Raw genomic sequence first — 20436 nt, 5'->3', positions numbered from 1 at the left:
CAAGGCCAGGCCAAGAAAGTGCAGAAGCTGGTACTGAAAAGACTTCCTGACCTGTGACCTCCCAGCCTGATCACACATGCATCCATGGACATGCAAACTCCCTCACACTCAGAGGGGAGACACAGTGGCAGATGATGACCCTTCCCAGGAGCTACCCATCCTCAAGCTTCAATCAGCTCAAGTTGCACCACTGGTAGCCACATTTAAGTCTTTATTAAGTAGTTATTTATTTTAGCTTTTCCTCTATTATTTTCTATTAAATCTTCCAAAGCCAAAGGTTACTTCCCAAGAAAAATGAACAAATTAATTTTCTATCAGACGACTAAAGAATGAGTGAACTATGCTGGCATATACATTCACATGCAGATTTGGAAAAAGTCATCGGTTTATTAAAATGAAGTGAAATATATTATTGTTTCTCATGCCATTCATTCATTCTTCCATTTGCATTCATACTGGATTACCTAAAGTGAATTACATTTGGGAAAAAGTAGTAACAAACTGATTTAAAAAATCCTTTATGAAGTTTCCAATTCAGTTAAGAATTAGACAAGTCACAAAAGACTACTTTACATGGACATGGTAATAAAAGCTTGAAGGGAAATGAGGCAGGGAGGTGGGATAGATGGTGATGCATGGGGCTGTCATCATCTTTCTTACTGGGTGATCACTACAAGGGATCCAGGGAGATCTTACTGACAAGAAGGCATTTGAGCCAAGACCTGAAGGAAGGAGGGAGACCACCATGTATGTGTCCAGGGAGGATTCAATGCGAGGGAAGAGGTAATGCCAGGCCCTGGGGCAGAATATTCTCAAGAAAGTAAGGGACAAGCCGCAGTATGAGAGACTGTTTTTCACAAATCATATTTCTGAAAAGAGCCTTTTGTCTAGAATACACAATTGCTAATACATACTGCTCCGAAGAAGATATACAAATGGCCAACAAGCGTATGAAAAAGCTCAATATCAGGGAAGCGCAATCCAAAACCACAAGGAGATGCCACTTCAGAACCATGAGGATGACTATCAACAAAAAGACAGACAATGACAGGTGTTGGCTATAGTGTAAAGATAAATTGGAACCCTCATAGTCTGCTAGTGGAACTATGTAAAACGGTGCAGCCACTTTGGAAGCAGTCTGGAGTTTCTAAAAAGGCCAACCATAGAGTTTCCTTATAACCCAGCCATGAGAATCTCAGGTATGCAGCTGTGAGAAATAAAACCTAGATCCCAAAAAAACTGGTATTCAAATGTTCACAGCAAAATTATTCCTAATAGAAAAAAAAATACAAATTGCGTGGATACCAGTTTAGGTATCCTGTCTCCATCCTGAGGCGAAGCCCCGCCCCCAGACCACAGGAGCCAATCCTCGCGCTCGCTGCCAGGACAGGCCCCGCCCCAGAGCCCTCCTCGGCCGCGCCCCTTCCTCCGCCTACCGGCCCGCGCATTGGCAGTTGGCAGTTGGCCTGAGCGGCCGTGAGTTCAGATGGCCTGCAACTCCCCCGAGGCGGCGGCGGCTGCTGCTGCGGTGGCGGCAGCGGCGGCGCGGTCCCTCCGGGAAGCGCGGCGTGGGCCGAGCGGCGGCCGCGGAGCGTTGAGCCCAGCGCGGCGGCGACGGCGGCGGCGACGGCGGCAGCGACGGCGGCGGCGGGCGCGGGCCCCGAGCTGGTCCGCCGGCAGGTGTTAGACGTGGGGCCGCGCTCCAGTAGTCTCATCCGCGAGGGCTCCTACCGCGTGGTGTGGTGAGTGTCCGCTCCCCGCGTGCCGGCCGCGCCCGCCCGTCCTCCCGCTCGGCCTCCTTGGATGCGGCAGTGGCGTCGTGTCCGATCCGCCACCCTACCCTGGCCGGACCGCAGCCGGGATCCCCCGTCGTCCGCGCGCCGGGGGTCTCGGGCGGGGCTAGTCTGCTTGGGCCGGGGCGTTACTCGCGTTGCTTCCCGGGCGGCCCTCGATGGCGCGCGGAGTGGCGGAGCGGCGCGGGGGTCGGAGACCGGGACCCGGGACCCCCTGGACGGGAACGGCCCCCAGCACCAGGGTGCTTGAGTAGCGGCCTTCCCTTGACATCCGCATAGTGAAGCCGCGAAGTACTTCAGATGCTTGAGGAGGCGGCTGGGGTCTGGAAAGCGGTTCTCAGCGGCGCGTGTGCACAACCCCGAAGTCATCGTCTTGTTTTCCCCCCTCCCCTGCCTTTTCCGCGGACGGCTTTCGTGGTGCCAGTGGTGCTCCCCTGCGCAGGCTCTCTAAAAGGCATGAAGAAGCACCAGTGTGGGTGTGGAATGTCTCCATCTTGAAGTGTTTAAGTGGGTTTGGGCATGGTACTGTTCTCGTTTCAGGAAAGATAAGTCAGCATCGCTGTTGTGATTTATTTAAGGAGTCTTTTGGAGTTGGGCCTCATTTGACTTTTCCCCCCTTTTACCGGGCGTGAGCTCTCGTTCTAGCATAAAGGCTTCCAGAGGTTTTAGCACAATGACTGTGGACTTTTCCTGTTAAAGCTTTAGTGGTCTGTGTGTATGCCGCCCTAATGGAGTTCTTGCAGAACCACATGCAGGCGCCCTTGACTGGCTCCACATCCCTCAGAAGTGTTCGTGAGATGGAGGTGATGGTGGGTTTTTTTTCCTTACTTTTATTAGAACCAACTACCTGTGGTATTTTGTGCTGATGGAGTCTTGTGGAGTTGTAGGCTTCCTTACACATAAACCTTCATGTGAGTGTGTCTTTTGTGTTGAATGAAGGAAGCAGACTATGATCACTTCGTGTCAGGTACTGTGCTGTGTACCTTATCTCATGTTACCTGAACAGGCACCTGCAGAGAGGGAAGGGCAGTGCTAGCTCTATTTCAGATGACAAAGTGTTTTGAGGTGAAGCCAGTTCTGAAGGTCGCACACCTAAGGAATCAGACTTGAGATTGTAGGCTGAGATCCTGTTTCAGTTGCCAGAGCTCTTTTCATAACTCCCTATTTTCCTTAATTAGTGTTATTAATAATTTTGAAATTTTAGCATATTTTACCCTTACAAGCAAATTTACTTCAGAAACATTCAAATTTGAACGGTAATAATTTTAGAAATACATAGAGGGAATATTTTACCACGTATGCTAGCTAGGTACAAAGACTAGTTAAAATTCTTTAAAAAAATACTTGAATATTTGCATTCTCTTTAGGAGCAGAGTACTTCACAGTACACAGCTGTGAAGATTCACGTGAACTCAGTAGGCTAGGAGCCAGAAGAGGAATTAAAATTAGGCCAGGCCTAAAAGAAATAAGGTCCTAGAAGGTAACAGAAAGACGGTACTGCCCACAACATCACTTATCTGGAGTAAGTCTGATTGCTGTGCACCTGCTGGTATGTGTGCTAGTCACCAGGTCTCGTTGTGAGAGGTTCGGAATTGCCCATCACATCCTTGGGCCCTTAGAAAAAATTAACGCTTAAATGTGTACTGAAAAAGTCTAGTTCTATGACATCTCAGTCAAAATTTTTTTTTTAATCTGATGAGAATTTTTCCTAGCCTGAAGATGATTTAGATCTGGTAACTTTGTATCTCGGCTGTGGACTTAAGTGACTTAAGTCTCTATTAGGTGAAATGTCAAGTCCACTTACTAAATATATATTTTCCTTTCTTAAGAAAGATCCAAGTACAAATAATATTGGAGTTAGAATCCTGGGACCAGACTATAACTTTTTACCTTCAGGTTGATGATATTTCATATAAGAGTTTAATTTCCATTGTGCATTATTAGTATTTAGTAAATGTTGGTTAACAATGCTGGGTTTTTGAAGGATTTCTTGATTGAAATATTAATAATATTTGAAGAACTGATATTTTAAAAAGCTTAGTGTTTCCAGAAGGACTTAAAATTTTAAGGAAGAATTTTTTTTTTTTAATTTTCTGAATCTGTTCATTAGGAATTTTGCCTTTTCCATGAAGAGTCCTTTCCTAAACATTACGTAGGGGATATAAAGAATGTAGTTTGAATTGAGCCTTTCTGAGTGGTGTGATTTTGATAGAAAGATAATAGGTGCAAGTGGCAATCTAAACTATGGAATCCAATCCTAGAAAAGGACTTAGGTGGCAAATTGTGGAGGACTCTGTAGGCAGAATGGAGTTAGATTTTATGTTTGTGCAGTGGAGAAGCATCAGAGTTTTTGAAAAGAGGCAGGCACATGATCAGTTTTGAAATTTTGGGAGAATCTAGATCGATACTGGTGGAAATGACAGGAGAAAACTAAGGTAGGGAATCAGCTAGGCCAGTGACCTTCTAAAGGTGAAGTGAGGTAGCGGTGTGGAGGATGGAGATGTTAGAGTCAATAATGGGCTCTTGTCAGAGGTGTGGTGGACTTTTCATCATGGTAGGTATGGGATGCAAAGGATGATGAGGTCTTACAGGGTATTGGTTTTGCTTATGTTTTCCTTTGCTGTGCAAAAGCTTGTAAGTTTAATTAGATCCCATTTGTTTGTTTTTGCTTTTATTTCTATTTCTTGAATAGGCTGCACTAGGAGAACATTGCCGAGATATATGTGAGATAATGTTTTGCCTATGTTTTCTTCAAGGAGGTTTATTGTGTCTTGTCTTATGTTTAAGTCTTTAATCGACTTTGAGTTTAGTTTTGTACATGATGTGAGGGAGTATTCTTGTTTTATTGATTTACATTGCTGCTGTTCAGTTTTCCCAAAACCACTTGCTGAAGAGACTGTCTTTATTCCATTGTATGTTCTTGCCTCCTTTGTCAAAGATTAATTGACCAAAAGTTTGTGGGTTCATTTCTGCGCTCTCTATTCTGTTCCATTGGTCTGTAGGTCTGTTTTTGTACCAGTGCCATGCTGTTTTGATGACTGTAGCTCTGTAATATTTCTGAAGTCTGGGAGGGTTATTTCTCCAGCCTTGTTCTTTTTCTTCAGGAGCGCTGTGGCAATTCTGGGTCTTTTGTGATTCCATATAAATGTTATTATTATTATTTGTTCTAGTTCTGTGAAATATGCCCTGGGTAATTTAATAGAGGTTACATTAAATCTCTATGTTGCCTTGGGCAGAATGACCATTTTAACAATATTGATTCTTCCAATACAAGAGCATGGGATATCTTTCCATTTTGTTAAGTCTTCTTTAATTTCCTTAGTCAATGTTTTCTAGTTCTCAGTGTATAAGTCTTTCACCTCCTTGGTTAGATTTATTTCTAGGTATTTTATTACTTTGGGTGCCGTTTAAAAAGGGACTGTTTCTTTACTTTCTTTTCCTATTGATTCATTGTTAGTGTAAATAAATGCAACTGATTTTTGTACATTAATCTTGCATCCTGCTACCTTGCTGAGTTATTTGATTAGTTCTAGTAGTTTCTGTATGAAACTTTTAGGTTTTTCTATCTATAGTATCATGCCATCTGCATATAGTGACAATTTTACCTCTTGTTTTCCAATTTGGATCCCTTTTATTTCTTTTTCCTTTCCTGATTACTGTGGCTAGGACTTTCAAGACTATGTTGAATAGGAGTGATGAGAGTGGACAACTTTGATGGCCCCAGATTTTAGTGGGAAAGTTTTTAGTTTTTCACCTTTGAGTACTAAGCTGGCTATAGGTTTGTCATAAATAGTTTTTATTATGTTGATATATGTTCCCTGTATACCCACTGTGGTGAGAGTTTTTATCACAAATGGGTGTTGAATTTTATCAAATGCTTATCCTGCATTGATTGAGATGCTCATGTGTTTTTTGTCCTTTCTCTCTTGATGTGGTGTATTATATTTACTGATTTGCTTATGTTGACCCATCCTTGTGTTCCTGGGATGAGTCCAACTTGATCATGGTTTGTGAACTTTTTTATGTGCTGCTGGATTCTGTTTGCTAATATTTTGTTGAGGATTTTTGCATCTACTTTAATCAGTGATACTGGCCTATAATTCTCTTTTTTGGTAGTGTCTTTGCTTGGTTTTGGTATCAGGGTGATGGTGGCTTCATAGAATGAGTTTGGGAGTACTCCCTCTTTTTCAGTCTTCTGGAAGGGTTTGAGTAGGACTAGTATGAGTTCTTCATTGTATGGTTGGTAGAATTCCCCAGTGAAGCCATCTGGTCTTGGACTTTTATCTGTAAGGAGGTTTTTTATTGCTAATTAAATTTCATGTCTGGTGATCGGTTTGTTCAAGAGGTCAGTTTCTTCTTGATTCAGTCTTGGTGGACTGTATATTTCCAGAAACTTGTCCGTTTCTTCTCAGTTTTTCACTTGGTTTCTATGTAGTTGTTCCTAGTATCCTCGTATGATATTTTGTATTTCTGTGATATTGGTGGTCCTGGATTTTTGTTTGTAGGAAGTTCCAAAATTTACTGATTCTTACTAGTTATCAGTCTGCTTTGGAGCTCTCTGGGCTTCCTGTAACTGGGTGTCTGTTTCCTTTTCCAGGTTAGGAAAAGTTTGAGACCTCGTTTCTTTAAATATGTTTTCTGCCCCCTTTCCTCTTCTTCTGGAGCTCCTATAATGAGAACATTATTGTGCTTGATGTTGTGCCATTAATCCTCTTAGCTGCCTTCACTTTTTTTCCCTTCCTTTCCCTTTTTGCTTCTATCTTTGAGGGAGTTCCTCATACCTGTCCTCGAGTTCACTGATTCTTTCTCGTGCTTCATCTATTGTATTTTTAAGTTCAATTATTGTGTTCTTTAGTTCTGTGACTTCTGTTAGGAACTTTCTTATATTTTCTAACTCTTTGTTGAAGTTCTCACTGTCTTCATCCATTATTCTTCTGAGTTCAGTGGGCTTTATACGAGTGTACTTTGAATTCTTCATCAGGCTAATTACTTTTCTTCATTTCATTGTGTTTTTTTTCTCGTGTTTTATCTTGTTCTTTCATTTGGAACATTGTCCACAGTCTTCTGTTTTTTCATTTCACTTGACTCTGTTTGTTGGTTTCTATGCATTAAGTAAAACAGCCACCTCTCCCAGTCTTGAAGAGTTGTGTGGGAGATGAACTTTGTCAGTTAGCCCTGCCTACTCTTGCTTGTCAATGAAACTGTGATTATCCAAGCAGCTAATTTTATTTTGACAGCTCCCAGCAGTTGAGGGTGTGCCAAGACCAGTCAGTATCTCAAAGGGGAGGATCTCAGCACCAAGGTTCAGAGAGATTGGAATCCATACCCCCCAGTAACAGCTTTTGAAGAATATAAATATCGAGGCTTGGGACTGCAAATGTAGTCCCTGCTGGCCCTGAGAGCTAGGAAGTCTGGAGGTGTCCCCTGGAGAACAGTCACAAAGAACAGGGCTACAGATAAGTATACAAGCTCCTTTCTGGGAAATGTCAGTGAGGTGGAGCAAGGCAGGCTGAGAGTGTAATGAAGGCGCCCCCAGCCTATCTTCCCTGAGAGCACCTCAGTAGCCTCCTGATGTGTGCCAAACCTGAAGCCTGCCTCCAAGTCCAAAGCTCCTGGACTAGAAAAGGAGGCCTTTTTTCGCATAAAGGCTGGGGGTGTGTCTCAGTCTAATGTGCAGGGCCCTGAAAGTGGTAGCCTGCCAGGAAGTGTGTCTCCAACTGTTACAGACCCATGGGACCGAGACATGCAGTCGGTCCTGGCCTCCAGAGCCAGGTGATCAAGGAGCATGCCCTGAGTGGAAGCCACAAAACCTGGGTCACCAGTGTGTAGACATTCCCTGCTTGGAGATACGCTCACTCTGCAGCCTATCAGAGGGAGAGCGCAAATGTGGCTGGAGTGAGGCAGTGGGAGGGTGCAAAGATGACACCTTCTGAATAAAGAGGAGCAGAAGAAATGGGAAAAGATGAAGTAAGAAATATATCAAGACAGAGGGAGAGCGGGGAAGATGGCACCTGCTGGCTGGAGCATAAAGCTGGCACCCAAAGGGAAGGGGAAAAAAAGATGGTACCTGCCAGTTTTATTAAGGCAGAGGGAGAGCAGGAGGATGGCACCCACCACCAGCCTCAGTCCCTGAGGAGTATCCCAGCAGCCCCTGCCCCTCAGACCAATGCTTTAAATTTTGGAAATGAGTCTCTTTCACATAAAGTGTGGGTGCTTTTCCAAGGGCCATTTCTGCACTTGGCCCTGGACCAAGAGCACAGGCCCTTTGAGAGTGGTTCCTGAATTCACCACATCCCAGTGGGTCTCACAGCCATGTGTCCTGAGGGTCTTGCAAGTCAGATGCTTTTGGGGTTTCTCTCAGTTGTCAGCCTTCAAAGTTTGAGTCCCCAGTGCGGGGGTACAAACCGTTCACACCTCAGGGAGAAGTTCCATGTTCTGAGCTCCCTCCTGAGTGTGTCTGTGCACACCAGGGGTGGGGTTTCTGGTGAAACTGTGCCTCAGCCTTTCCCGCCTGCTTTGATGTGGTTTCCCTCTGGTTTGCCTGATGTGAAGGGGTTGCTCCACCATTTCTCAGGCTTTTCCAGAGGAAATTGTTCCACGTGTAGCTGTAGATTTGGTGTGTTTGTGGGAGGAGGTGAATTCAGGATGGTTCCATGGCGCCACCTTGAAATCAAACCTATTGTATATGTTTTAAATTTTGGTTTTCAATTGCTCAGGTCACTGCTAGTATATGGAAGTATGATTAATGCTGTGTATTCATGTTTATGTATGGATCTTATATTCTGGGATCTTTCTAAAGCTATTTATTATAATTTATTATGAGTTTTCTTACAGATTCCTTGCAGTTTTCTCCATAGACAATGATGTCATCTGTAAATAATGACAATTATATTTCTTCTTTTCTAGTCGGTGTGCCTTCATTTCCTTTCTTGCCGCACTGCACTGACTAGAACCTGTAGTGCTAAGTTGCAAACTGACAGAAAAGAGCAGACATTCTAACGTTGTTTTCAAGCCAAGAAAAGCGTTCATTCTTTCACCATTATGATGTGGGATGTGGGTGTTTTGCGGATGTTCTTTGTTAGGTTGAGGTAGTGCCCTTCTACTCCTAGTTTCTGAGCATTTATGAATGGGTGTTGAATTTTGTTTAATGCTTTTTCTGTATTAATTGATGTGACTGCATGGGTTGTCTTCTTTAGACTCTTCATAGGGTAGGTTACAGTGTTGATTTTTGACTATTGAACCAGGCTTGCATTCCTGGAATAAATTCCCCTTGGTGATTGTCTATTCATGTGGATGCTTATGGCAGGTATTCTTGTGGATTTCTTGCTGTAGGCTAAATTATGGTTCCCCAAAGGGGTCCATGTCTAATCACTTCTATGACAACGAGTGAGTGTTACCTTGTATGGCAAAAGGGAGTTTGCAGAAGTAACTAAGTTAAAAATCTTGAGATGAGTTTATCACAAATTTTCTGGGTTTACTTAATATAAAAGGAGGTACACAGGAACTGAGTCAGAGAGACCATGAGATGATAGAAGCAGAGACTAATGTGATGCACTTTGAAGATGGAAGAAGGGACCAACTGCAAGGCAGGCAGGCATCCTCTGGAAGCCAGAAAGGGAAAGGGAACAGATTCTCCTGTGAGGCCTCAAAAGCAATCAGCCCTGCTTACACCCTGACTGACATCAGACTGCTGACCTGCAAAAGATTACTATAATAAATTTGAGATATTTTTAGCTAGTAAATAGTAATTTGTAATTTAATGATACAGTTTGTAATTTTTAATACTTTATAATAATTTGTCATAACAGCCAGAGAAAATGAACACACATATTTTGTTGAGAATTTGGGTGTGTATCCTGGGGATATTTGTCAGAAATTTTGTTTTTTGAGCTGTCATTGTCAGGTTTTGGTGTTACGTTATGCTGGCCTTATAAAATAAGTTGGTACATAATCACTTTGCTTCTACTTGCTGAAACAGATTTTGTGGCATTCATATTATTCTTTATAAATGTTTGTGGTTTTCAAGGAATTTACCCACTTCATGTTTCTTCTCCCTGCGTTTGTTTATGTGTGTGTGTGTGTGTGTCTGTTTGTATAATTTTTTTTGAAGTGTAGTCGGTTTACAATGTTGTGTCAATTTCTGGTGTGCAGTGTAATGCTTTAGTCATAAATGAACATACATATATTTGCTTTCATATTCTATTTCATTAAAGGTTACTGCAAGATGTTGAATATAGTTCCCTGTGCTTTACAGTATAAACCTGTTGTTTATCTATTTTATATATTGTAGTTAGTATCTGCAAATCTCAAACTCTCAATTTACCCGTTCCCTCTCCCTTCCCCTCTGATAACGATAGTTTGTTCGCTCTGTCTGTGAGTCTGTTTCTGTTTTGCAGATAAGTCCATTTGTATCTTCTCCTTTAGATTCCATATTTAAGTGACATCATATGGTATTTATATTTCACTTTATGGCTAATTTCACTTAGTGTGTCCATCTCCAAGTCTATTATTGTTGTTGCAAATGGCATTATTTTATTCTTGTTTATGGCTTGAGTCGTATTCCATTGTGTAAATATACCACAACTTATTTATCCAGTCATCTGTCGTTGGACATTTAGGTTGTTTCTGTGTCTTGGCTATTGTAAGTAGTGCTGCTGTGAACATTGGGGTGCATGTTTCTTTTCCAGTTAGTGTTTTCTCTGCATATATGCACAAGAATGGGATTGCTGGATCATAGGGTAAGTCTTTTTAGTTGTTTGAGGAATCTCCGTACTGTTTTCCGTAATGGCTGCACCAAACTGCATTCCCACCAACAATGTAGGGGGGTCCCTTATAGGAGGAACTGTTTCATATGCAAATACAAATCTGTGTTGACACCAGTCCACACACAGGTCCAGCTGTGGGTGGGAAGGGGACAAATGGTAATTGTGGGGTGCCTTTGCAGACTCGTTAGTCCTTAAGGCCACAGCAAGATGGGTCATCCTCCCTCACCTGGACAAGATGCTCCCAAATCCCACAAATCCCACAGCGATGCTGGCTGTCATTCCCCTTTTACACACCTTTAACAGGCACCCCGTGAACTTCCTCTCAGCCCATTCCCCTTGTGTCCTTGGGATTAAGAGGGAGCTGCCTCCACCACTCCCCACATTGCAGTAATCCCAGGAGGCTAGAAGAGGCTCCCTCTACAATGGTGCAGAGAGGCAAAAAGCCCTGTCTCTCAGGCCCGGTCTTCCCCTCTGGTCAGGACACCCTGGTCTGTCGTCTGGCCACCTCAGGGAAGCAGACTGAAGCTCCCCAAGGCCAAAGGCTGTCTCCAGGCTCCATTCTAGAGAACTGGTTAGTGTCCAGAGGGCTGAAAGGCATGAAAACAGCTCTCCATCCCTAGTTTGCTGAGGGGTGCAGATGATGACGGGATGCCCCACAGGCCCGTGGCCAATCAGGCTCGAGGGAAAAGGACAATGCAGGGGTCCCTGGGGGAAAGTGAGAGCCGCAGGCTCCCAGGAGCAGTCTGAGGACCCCGTGTCAATGCGGAGGAAGATCTAGTAATCCCCCTGTGGATCCGTAGCTCTGGGACCTCCTCAGCCTCCTTCTCAGGACCCCTCTCTGTAGAGCAGCACAGACACGAATAAGACTACAGTGGTCTGAGATCATTTCCAAACAAAATTATCATTATTCGTATTTTACATACATTACCCCAAGGTGCTGCTCCCACCCACAGCCACCCAGACCCACCTCCCCCAGCCTCTAACTCCCCACCACCCCACCCCACCTTGGCCCTGATGGTCCCCCCTCCTTCCCTGCTCTTCCTCCCTGCCCCCCACTTCAGCTGGGGTCAGCACTGAATGAGGAGGAGCCCCTAAGGTCCCCTGGGGACCCCCTGGGGGCTGGCAATGGAGGGCTGGCCTGCTGTTCCCTACTGGCTGTTTCTCCTCCTCCTCCTCCCTGCGACATATAGGTCACACCTTGTGTGTTTTGCCTGTGAGGGGTGAACCAGCCCCAGAGTCAAGGCAGGCCCCCCAGATCCCGAGGTCAGGCCTGGGCAGGGACAGCTTCCCAGCAGACACTGGGCCTCCACTAGAGGCCACTTCCTTGACTTCACAGCTGGTGGAGGTGCTGGGCTGAGGCCAGTTCTTTGAGGGGAAGGGGCCTGGGGAGCCCCCTGACCTACAGGGCAGACAAATCTCAAGGGCCCTGAGGCAGAGCTCTGGGACATCCCCCAGAGCCAAAGGCTTTACTGAGAGGCCAAGAGGAAGGCCAGGCTGCGGAGCTCCTCCTTGTGCTCACTGGACCCATCCCTTGGCCCTGGGGCCTCCCTAAGAGGAGACGTCTCTCTGAGAACTGAAGCATCACTGGGTCCCAGGCTCCGTGCAGTGCACTTTTGACCCTGGGGAGGTGAGAGGGGCTGTCCAGCCTGGAATAGAGGGAAATCATGATGTCCTGGAGAGAGAATAAAGCCTTTGGTCCACTGTCTGCTCAGTAGTGCCTTAGAAGTTCCTCTAAATCAATGTCTGGTGGGCTGTCTTTATCACTGACCCCTACCTGGGGGTCTTCGTCACGTGTCTGGTATCTTGGCCAACATTAGACTCACGAGTGCTTGAGTCCAAATGGGGTTCACTGTGACTGGTGGGTGCCCGCACACCCAACTCCTCCTTCAGGTCCAGGAATCGTTTCTGCACCAGCTGGTAGGAGGGAGGTGGACAGTGACTGGCCTTGCATACGTGGGTGAGGGGAGCTAGAGCACTCCTGCTGTCCTCCTGGGCCTTATTCTGAGCTGTGTGTCCTTCCTTTCCCTCTGGGCCCCCATCCTCTCCTTCCTATGGTCCTGCATCACACCCAGTCCCTAGCAGGCCCTCCACAAGGCCAGGCCTTCCAGGCAGGGGAGGGATGAACAGAGCCATGTGGGCCTCCTGTTCTGCGGTCCCATCCCTCCCCTGGCTGACCTGGGTCCTTGCCTCCCTTGGTTACCTGGGTGTCCCTTACCTTCCCTCTTCTACCTGGGGCCCATCCCTCCCTTGTCTCCCTGAGTGTCCCTCCCTCCTCTGGCTCACCTCTTCAAGGGTGAGTCCTTCCTCCTGTTCCAACTCCTCAGCTAGGGCCAAGAAGTCCAGATGTGGTTCTGTGGAAAGCAGTTCTGCCAGAAATTGAGGGTGAATGACTGCCTCTACCTAAGAATGAAGGAAGAGACTGTGAGTATCCTTGGCCTGGAGTAACTTGTGAGTCATGAATACCTGGAGGGAAAGTGAAAAAGAGACCCACCCCATTGTGCTCCACAAGGTAGCCTGTTTTAAACCACCGAGGCAGTTAGCTAGACACAGAGAGAGAGAGAGAGAGAGCGAGCAAGCGAGAGCACTCAGGGACAAGGATCAGAACTTAAGTCCCAAAGACCCGGCAGAACCCCAGTCCTGGGTGCTGGGAGTGCCAGTCCCTGGAATCTTGCAGCCCCCAGGCTCCAGGCCCAGCCCACCTTGGTGACACAGGCTTCCTGGGAGCACAGCTTGTCAGCGTAGCTCAGGACATCCGGGTCCGTGTAGGTCCCGTTCTCTTCCTGCTTCAGTTTATTTCTGTCCTCTTGGAATTCTGCATCTAGCCCGCCAGTGGCTGAGGGGACAGGCCCCGCCAGCTCCTCCATGGTGTCCACATACTGTTTCACAGCCTCAGGGGGAATCTCCTTAGGTGCCCTGGTCTCCCAGGGACACTGGGATGTGTGTAGCTTCCTGGGCACACAGACTGGGGCAGAGCGGGAGGAGGAAATAAAGGTGAGGGTCTCCTGTGTCCAACTCCTAACCATGCAGCGCACATGTCGGTTCAGTGTTTGAACAACATGGACATGGGTGTGGTTCGAGTTAAGGCCAACTGTATCTTCACCCACAGTGATGGGAAATGAAGAGGGAGAGGTAAGGGGGAGCTTGTAAGAGAGTCACATGTGAGGAATTGTGGAACCTCTAATTTTCCAAGAGTCTCCCCATGCAGCCCACTTCTCAGGCAGGCTGTATGTGGTGGCCTTAGACAGGGAGAGGGGAGTTTTGTAACTGACCAAATCAGTACCCCAGGGTGAAGGCGGCTGAGACTCCTCGATGGCAGTTGAGGTTGAAATACCAATGACCCCCTTGAGGGAAAAGGACTGATGTGGGGACAGTGGCCATCCCTAAGCCCCTGTTACCTTTGTGTTCAGCTCCAGTGGGCATGTGGGTACCTGGTTGAGGGCCCACTTTTGGGGCTGGGGGCCCCCAAACTTCCGGCTTTGGTGGGGCTGGAGGAGGCAGGCCCTGCACCCCCTTCATCCACTGCACCGGCTGAGTCTGCATCTCCTCCTTTGCCTCAAACTCCATGAACCTGAAGGGTAAGGGAGGCACAGGCCATGCTGAGAAAAAGGCCTGGGCTCTGCAGCCCACCAAGGGAGCAGAGACGGAGGCATCAGAAGAGATTGTGCTGGGGGCAGTCAATGTCTGTGAGGTACTGTCCCCAGTGGGGAACTGCTACTGGAGCAAATATCAGATCTGGGGACACCCCTGCCTCCCCAGCACCAGGTGGTGTTCAGTAGCATACACCCAGGTCGCTGAATTGAAATGGGCCTGTGTGGAAGGCGTAGAGGGGAGATCAGGAAGGAGTCACGTGGACTGTACTGAGAGCACTACCTGGATGTGACGTCTTGTGTGACGGTGTGACTCCTGGGAGAACGGAAGCCCTGGAGGGCAGGGCTGTTGTCTGCTGGATGCATTAAATGATGGTTGTTCCTAGGAAAGCACCTGTCCCTAGTGGACCTTCCTATTTGCAGAATGAATGAGCCCAACCAGCCCCATCACACAGATCTGAATGTGCCTGGGACCCCACTTCTCCCTCCCAGGGGTCCCTGCCCTCACTCGCCTAGGACAGGGACAGCTATTGGACCACATGTCCCCTTTGAAATGGGAAAAAAGTTCCACCCAAAGCCAAAGTGCCAGTGACCCAGGAGGCAGAGGCTTCCTCATGGGCAGGAGGACAGTGACCAATTAGCCCAAACACATCCCTTCCAGCTGATGTTTCCAGGGGCCAGGGCCCCAGGAAGCACTTTCCATGAAGGGCCCCCTCTGTTCCTGCCCTCCTAGGGTCTGATCCTCTCTTGACCCCAGTGTGCAGAGGGGAAAACTGAGGCTCACAGAGGTAGGGTGACAATCCCACATGTGACTGCTAGTAAGTGGCTGAGTCACCAATGTCCCATGAGAACAGAGTGCTCACCTTTGGAACAGAAGGTCCAGGACCTGCTGGGCAGTGGCGAAAGTTTATAGTTGCCCAGGAATGTGTGCATGTAGGAGAGGTTGCTGCCCAGGACGGCAGTTACCAGAGTCACCACCAGCTTCTCCAGCCTGTGTCACTGAAGGCTCCACACCCTGTAGGTCTCATGCCTGCTCCCTGATGGTCCAGCTCCCCCCTGGGGTGGAAAGAGGAGAGACCTGAGGCAGAGGCAGCACCGGGGACCCCCAGGGGTTTGAGGCTGGAGCTCAGACCAAATGGTTAAGCCTAAAGTTCTTGTGCTAGAGGTGGAAGAGGGAATCCCTGAGTGGATTCAAGGTTCTCAGCATCACCAGTACAAGGGGCGGAAGGCGATGATTAAATGCATTAGTGTCTCAGATCATTGTGTCAGCACAGCAATGACAGCACCTCCCTGATGAACTACCTCATCCCTGTGACTGCTGCCACAACATCCCATTCCAGAGATGAGAAGACAGAGGCTGATCCCAGGGTGGGAGGGATCAGGGTCCTCAGGCCATCGTGGACATGTGGGGATGGAGGAGAATCAGGACGGTCTGTAGAAAAATGCAGAAACTTCCTTGACTTAACATGAACTGAGATTCTGTCAAAGTCTCTTAGATTCCGACTCATGTGGGCACTGACTTTGCATCTGGCCAAGGCAGGGCCTGGGCTGTGAGGGCGGGTGGGAGAGATGGGGAATCAGATTCCTTTGCCAGCAGGTCTCTAAGAGGGAGCCCAGGGGAGGAGCAGGGCAGCTCTAGGACCCGGGCTTCCTGGGTGTGGACTCTTCTCGATCACACTCACCCTGAGCCTGTCCTGGACCCTGTTGGTGTCGTGGGTCACCTGCCCTTCCTGCAGGGAGATGGCATGGGGTAGTCTATGGACCAGGTCCTGTGAGGAGTCCTGCAAACACAGTGCCCAGCAGCCAGGCAGAAACCTCAGAGCCCTGTCTGGTTGTCCTGACTGGTTCTCAGACTCATAAGACAGCTCCAGTCTCGACACGCACACACCACTCTCTGCACAGACCTCCATCAGGGACAGAAAGCTGACAACCTGAAGGGCTTGGATTCCCACTGGCATGGAGAAGAGGCCCCTCAGGAGTCCTCTTTCCCCCCTGCCAGCCATGTCCTCGGGTGTGGCCATGACAGGAGCACCAGATTACCACGTGTTCAATGGCTGGTTCCTGCCCAGAGGGGCCACCTCCCCTCAAGTCTCCCTTCCCCCACATGGAGACGAGGGGAAGTGGGCCTGCCCAGGGAGGGCTCCCAGAGGAGGCTGGTCCCAGATTGGCCTGCTCCAGGCTGCCCGGTGTTACCTTAAGTGACCGCCTCGTAACAGCAGAGGTGTTGGGGTTGAGGGTTCCACCAACGCCTACAGCCTCTCAAAAACCTCTCACTCCAGGGTTTCCTGGACGAGAAGCCCCGAGAGTTCACAAAACTGAAAGAACATGTTTCTCTGTGAACTGTCTCCAGCCAAGTGAGCTGGCTCAGGGGCCGTCACTAGAATGTGGGTGCCTGGTTACTGGGTTCCAATTCTGTTGGGGTCTGTTATCAAGGAAGTGACATCACTTCCTGGGGTCCACTTCTTGGGACTCATTCCTCAGACAACACCTCCGGACAGCCCTCTGGGCTGCTGCCTGCTCACCCCCTCCTCCTCACAAACCCACCTCTTCCACAGTTACAGCAGCCCTGCCCTCTCCACGGCTCCCGGGGAGGCTCTGTGTGCAGCTGTGAGGAGAGGACTTGGCTTCCAGACTCAACTTCTCATTGTTACCTGTTCTACATCTTGTATTTATCCTGGTGTTTCTCCAGGACGGTCTCCCCATCTGCACAGTGGGGCTGACTCTGGCCATACTTCTAGAGATGTCCTCAGGCGTGTGTGGGATTAGACAAGAGAAGTGTAGGAGTGGTGTCACTTGTAGGTGATGCATCCAACCTCATGATTTTTTGTCTTATAACCAAGCTCACATCTATTCCTCTCCTGATCCCGCCTCATCGTCCTTATTTAATGTCACTGTGCACATGTGTCTGCGTTTGTGTTTCTGTGTGTGTGCTTGTGCACACATGCAAGCCAGTGCTCACTCTCTGTGTGGCCAGCAGAACACTGCCCCCATGTGGGAGGGTTGGGCAAGAGCTTCCTGAGGTCTGAGGGTTTCTAATTTCCACAGCAAACCTGATGAAAGGGGCTCAAGCCTTGGCCAGCAGGTCAGAGCCCCGTGACCCCAGGCCATGCAGGCAGCAGGGGCTGGAGCTGGGGTCACAGGCTCACACAGTCTGGTTCCACTGTCCACACTCAGCACCACAGTGCTGGGGGCAGGGAGACTGTCCCCTTCATGGACACACAGCCTGGCAGGGTCATCTTCTCTGGACACACACTGGTCCAGGGACAGGTGGGCAGTTGAAGGGTTGCTGTCACCAGAGAGATTTGACAGTCTCATTTGTTTCTACCTCTATGTTCCTGTCCTCACATGCCTCTCCCCAAGTTCCAACCCCAGTATAAACAGTCACCTTCCCCCAGGAACAACAGTTTTATCCACTGGAGTAAGAAGACCCTCAGTCTCAGTGGAAATTCCCTGCTAATCAGCTTCTCCCAGTGATTTCATGAGGAAAGTGTATTAGATTTGATCTAATCTCCTAAGTGTCTAAGGTTCAGTCTGCCCCAAGCTGCCTTCTGAAACTCTCTTCCCACCCATTCCCCTGTCCATGCTGCAGCTTCATCTCCCCACTTCTCAAACCAGAACCTGGGGCTCTGTCAGTCCTCCCCTGTCCCTGGGTCCCAACTCCAAGTGCGTTCATCACCTCTCTGTATCTCCCTCCCCTCCCTGTCCAGGCCGCCACTGACACTGTCCTGGATTCATGCTCTCTGCTTCCCTTTCTCACTCCCTCTGACCCAAGGAGCAGATGTTTAAAAGACAAATCTGTTCCTGTCACTCTGCTAACACACAGAAGTCTCTCAGAGGCACTTTGGGGAAAAGCCCCAATCCTGGACAAGTCCTCAGAAGCATCCCCAGGAGGTAGCACCTTCGTCCTGTGGGTTTACACACTGGTAAAACACTGGGATCCCCAGACAGAGTAAATCAATCAAATTTTCATTTCATTGCCACGTAAAATAAATGGTGTATAGTCAAGAAAAACTGCTCATGGAAATGAGTGTGTCCATGAACAGGGTTATCTGATTCATTAGGGGTTGTGTCTAGCTGGATGCCTGAGTGTGGGGAAGGAGTTATCTTCCAGGTTAGCCAGGGCTCCAGGCAGATGCAGGTCCCCTAATCACTGCCTCTTGGGAAAGTGGGGGTTCAGCTCTGAGAGGCTGCAGGCCAGGCTGTACCTGACGTAGGATGGGATGAGTTGGGAAGGGCTGAGCCTCTCACATTCATTTCAAAGAGTGTCTGGAGTCTCCACTTTGTAGCTCTTAGCTCAGAAGGAATGGTGACACTTGGGTATCCCATCACCAATGTGGAGCAGATGTGAGTTGGGTCCAGTGAGACCTGGGGCCGCACCTCACTTGTGGACACCTGCAGCCCCATCCTTCATGAGGGCAGAAGACATACAACTGGCACAGAGTGTGGTGTGCAGAGTCAGGGTGGGTAAGCCTCCTGTGAGCTCCCTGGTGGCCAAGGGGACAAGGGCTTCTCCCTTCGGTCTTGACTCTCTATTCAGAATCAGTGGCCCTCTGGCTAACCTCTGATGCCCACTGAAGACATAAATGGTTGACATGTCTCTGGCTGCCCAGGGCCACCCTAGGCCCCTGCTCTGTAGAGACATGTCTGAAAAGTAGTGAGCTGGCCTCAGCATTCTCCCACCAGGACCCTTCTGGCAAATTCCATCCTGGCCCGTCCACTAACTCCTCCTTCACATCTTGCTGCCCTCCCCTCTGTGTTTGTATGTGTGCTTCTAACTCCACACTTTACCTTCTGCTGTTTTCTCAGTTTGGGATGTGCGCTTTCTTCCTTGACTCAGCTCATGGGCTCATCTCAGCCCGTGTGGAGCCCACTGCAGGGACCTGCTGCAGCAGACGGCAGGGGCGGGAAGGCCTCTGGGCAGTGGTGGGAAGGACAGGAGGCCTCTGTGCTGCTCCACATCCTGGGTGTAGAGCCTTGGCAGTGACTGATCAGGGTGTGAAGACCCGAGTTTTTCTCTGGAGAAAGATAGCCTGGGGTTTGGTTCCCTGCTACTTGTCCTTCCTGGGGGGATTGGGAGCTCCCTCAAGTGCAAAATGGCCAGAGTCGCAGGGCCCAGGAGCCAGGGAAAGGAGAAGCCTCCTCAGGCCTTGTAGTGGGGGAGCAGGGATCCCTGCATGCAACCTGGGAAGGGCCTGGGCCAGCCTTTGGGCTCCGGAGAGATTCATCAAGGAGAAGTTTTCAAACTTTAGACTCTCAGCAGCAGAACACTTTCCTTGAAGACAATGGACTTAGAGCACAGAAGTTCAAGCCTGAGGGAAGTGGGGTGGGGCTAGATCCCTGGAAGCCAGGACCTCCTCTGAGGAACACCCTGGATCCAGGCTGGGGGCACACACACACCTGGAGGACCACTGCTCTAGGAGGAAGTTGGGACACAGGCTGCCCCAGGAGGCCTGGGACTGAGATGACAGCTCAGGTTCTTCCTGGTAACCGAACCCTCCTTCTTTTTGCTCGCCTTTGGTATTTGGTAATGGCTCTCTGCAAACTCCTGCCTGCCTTTTCTGCCCTTCAGAGGAGCCTATGGAAAGGATGGACCTTGCTGGACTCCATGGAGCCAAAGGGAGCCCTGGATGTCAGCATGAGAGCCACAGGCGGGCTTGAGCTGGCATTTGGGCCTGCCACCTACCATGTCAGGGAGGCCTGGGTCCAGGGACCAGATCTCTGAGGTTCTAGATTGCTTTTTGCAGAGGAGGCAACTTCTCACGGAGGTAACATTTCAGATTATCCTGGTTTTAAGCACACTGCACACTCTAAATGGGCCCGTTTCCTGACCACAGAATGGGGATAAAGAGAGGCCCCTGCCCTGCAGACAGGAGGTGCTCCTGTTTAGGGAGGATACGCTGTGTGATTTCCTTCCTCCTCACTGGCCTGTGGGGCGTGGCTCCAACAAATGGAGGCCTCCTCACCTGGGCTGCCAGACATGGGTCCCTGCACTGTGCCGCTGGTGTTGCCAAGTCCGAACTCACTCTGCTAGCCACACGACAGGCCAATAAATTGGGAGATGAGATATTGGGGCAAGGAATAGCGACAGAAAGCCGACAGATTTAGAGGATGGCAGAACAATATCTTGGAGAACCATCCTGCTCTAGTCACAATATAGGCTCCTTTTATACAAAAAAACCCCCAAAATACAAAGGGGGTGTGGTTGGTTGTTGCAAACTTCTTGCTGCAGGCATTGTTTGTTCTTGCAGCCATCCACTGGGCCAGGTCAAGGTGTCCCTGTAAACTTCCAAC

General features: G+C 48.8%; 1 long non-coding RNA gene across 3 annotated transcripts in view; it reads left to right on the top strand.

The window, feature by feature from the left end:
* Positions 1-1481: 1481 nt before the first annotated feature.
* Positions 1482-20436, top strand: part of LOC141579019 (uncharacterized) — a 70854-nt gene continuing 51899 nt past the window's right edge. For all 3 annotated transcript variants that reach the window (XR_012509899.1, XR_012509898.1, XR_012509897.1), the window contains exon 1: positions 1482-1742. This is a non-coding gene — a long non-coding RNA (uncharacterized LOC141579019). The remainder of the gene's footprint in view (positions 1743-20436) is intronic.

The sequence above is a fragment of the Camelus bactrianus genome, chromosome 11 (genome assembly GCF_048773025.1).
Source record: "Camelus bactrianus isolate YW-2024 breed Bactrian camel chromosome 11, ASM4877302v1, whole genome shotgun sequence".
NCBI lineage: Eukaryota > Metazoa > Chordata > Mammalia > Artiodactyla > Camelidae > Camelus > Camelus bactrianus.
The sequence above is the reverse complement of the archived record's forward strand: the minus strand, read 5'-3'. Positions and strand labels throughout refer to the sequence as shown.